Genomic DNA, 2,980 nt, shown 5'->3' on the forward strand with positions numbered 1-2,980 from the left:
ACAGGATAGTGATGATGAATTTTGTAAGTTGAAATTAAAGAGTGAAAATATTTATTTTTAAATATTATTATTTTTATTATATTAATAGTGTGTAAAGTAGCGCAAACAATTGATACTAATTCAATGAATACCAAAGCAAAAATTAATAGTAATGATGATGATGATAATGAATTTTGTAAGACCTATAACTTAACTAAATTATAGATTTATAAATATTATTATTGTTATTGTTAATATTATAGTGTTGGAGGCTGCGAAAAAAATGGATGTAAATTCGATGGAGGTGGAAGTAATTCCCATTTACCCACACGATATTGAAAACTGTAAATATAAATGATAATAATAATAAAATTAATTGTTAATATTATACCTGAATATTTATATTTTTAGACACCGAAGAGTATTCATAAGATATTGATTACGCTGATGAATGTAAGTATATTAATTTAAAGTAAATTTTTAACTTAATTTATATAGATAATATATATTAAAATACATTATATTATCAGGTAAAAATAAGAAAATGATTGGAACGGGAATTAAGCGTGTGCATCAATCGAATCAATCAATAAAAAATAGTATGATATAAACGTGATGATAAAAAAATAATTTTTTATTAGTTTTATTAAAATTTTAGGTGATTGTACAGAAACTTGCAACGCAAATAAAATCGAATCCATATTTTCGGGGAATATATGTGTACATAGAATAGAGAACAACAATTCATTTTCAATTTTACAATTTATCCAAAAAAAACTACAGATTTCATAAACGTATGGAAAAATGCAATATTAACACATGAAGCTATAAAAACTTCACTAGATCTAGTAACTGTTTATAAAAAATTTAATATTAATAGGGATGATGTAGATATACCTACTATAACTCAAAATCGATCAATTCTACCATTTATTTCAACGCAATCAAGTAGTATTCCAAATGGGTTATTACTATTACACATCTACTGCAAAAAAAGTCCGGAGAGGATGAAACGCGTGGGAGCGGATGGGTTTTTAGTGCAATATTTTTTTTGGATATTAATATTTTTAAATATGATCCAATGAGGGGTGGGTGTTATTTAGATATACCAAAAAAATTATAGCGCAAAAATGCCATAGTTTATGTTAAATGTAGGGAACAAGACTGTTTTTATTGGGCCGTGGCTGCGGGTTTATTTCCGGTTCAGTCACGTTATGTAGATGCGACTAAGCCAGAGTCATATCCGCATTACAACACTGTGTTAAAAACTCCCATTGGCACTAACACTTATTAAAAAATTTGAAAAAATGAATGAAATAAGTGTAAATGTTTACACTTATGTCAACGAAAAAATTTCCAGACCGTTGCACTTAACCGAAAATAAACGCCGCAAACACGTAAATTTATTATATTTAGATCAAAATGATAAACCCTTCGGACATTTTTGTTGTATTTCTAACATGGAACGGTTAGTAACTACGCAGCTTTCTAAACAAAAGACACGTACATTTCTATGCGATGGCTGTCTTTTATTTTTTTTTTTCTGAACATAAGTTAAATTCTCACTAACAAGATAATTGTATGAAAGTAAAAACAATACTACCAACCCCCCCAAAAAACATAGTTCAATTTCAAAATTTCCATATGCAATTCCCTGTGGAATACGTAATCTACGCAGATTTTGAAAGTATTTTAACATCTATTGCTACATGCGATCCTAATCCAATTAATTCATATTCAAATAGAATTTCAGCCCATGAACCATATAGTTTTTCTTATTTAATTAAATGTTCTTATGACGAAAATTTGAATCGCATGGAGGAATATCGCGGGGGTGATTGCATGAAGGTGTTTATTTCTAGACTTAGAGAAGATATTATCCGTATAAGTGACATTTATTCTAACCCTCTATCCATAGAAGTTTTAATTACACAACAAGAATATAGTTATAATAAGGCAGTCACTTGCCACATTTGTAATGGTAATCTACGCTTTCATGAGAAGGTTATGGATCACTGTCACTTAACGGGTGAGTATCGAGGTTCAGCACATAGAGATTGTAATCTGAAATGTTCAATACCATCATTTGTCCCGGTAATTGTGCATAATATGCAAAACTATAATTCACATTTTATTTATGGGGAACTCGCTTTTGGTGGTGACGACGGAATAGAAGTTATAGCTAAAACAAACGAAAAATATATGTCTATAAAAAAAGTGTAAAAATATTAAATGACAAGTGGATTACTATAAAATTTATTGATTCTTTAAATTTTATGCCATCATCGTTAGAAAAATTAGCTGAGACTTTGACCCTCGACCAGTTTAAATTAACTAGGAAAATGTATTCTGATGATGAAAAATTTAAGTTGATGTGTCGTAAGGGTGTATTCCCATACGAGTATGTAACTGATATAAATGTAGTACTGAACGAATGCACGTTACCACCAAAATCCGCCTTCCGTAGTTAATTGAATACGAGTGAAGTAACAGACGAGAATTATGTCCACGCAAAAAAAGTTTGGGATAAATTTAAATGTGTAACTTTGGGGGATTATTCCGACTTACATTTAAGAACTGATGTTTTTCTTTTAGCTGATATTTTTGAAAATTTTCGAAGTGCTTGTTTAAAAAACTATGGGCTTGATCCTTATCTTATTATAACTTTACCCGGATTAAGTTTCGAAGCTATGAAGCGAATTACCCGGGTAAAATTGGAATTGATGACTGATATTGAAATGATTAGCTTTATAATTAATGAGATTTGAGGGGGAATATCTCAATGTTCATCTCCTTATAGTAAAGGTAATAATAAAATATAATAAAAATTGATCACTTGTGGCTAATTGATTAAGTAAAATTAAAACTATATTAAAAATATTATTAATTTAAAAAAACTAAAAAATATTAAAAATATTAAACTCAAAAGCCACAAAAAAATTAGTATGTGTTTAGCGTTGATAATGGTAACATTGTTTCCGAAATACGTATCCGCGACTTT

The 2,980-nt window shown here is 28.9% G+C and overlaps 1 long non-coding RNA gene across 1 annotated transcript; it reads left to right on the forward strand.

Annotated features, from left to right (window-relative positions):
• Positions 1 to 234: 234 nt before the first annotated feature.
• On the forward strand, positions 235 to 1,222 carry LOC126909034 (uncharacterized). Its single transcript, XR_007704906.1, has 4 exons — positions 235 to 323; positions 391 to 432; positions 510 to 578; positions 638 to 1,222. It is a non-coding gene; the product is annotated as an uncharacterized LOC126909034 (long non-coding RNA).
• The last annotated feature ends 1,758 nt before the right edge of the window (positions 1,223 to 2,980 follow it).

The sequence above is a fragment of the Daktulosphaira vitifoliae genome, unplaced genomic scaffold (genome assembly GCF_025091365.1).
Source record: "Daktulosphaira vitifoliae isolate Bord-2020 unplaced genomic scaffold, ASM2509136v1 Scaffold_81, whole genome shotgun sequence".
Lineage (NCBI taxonomy): Eukaryota > Metazoa > Arthropoda > Insecta > Hemiptera > Phylloxeridae > Daktulosphaira > Daktulosphaira vitifoliae.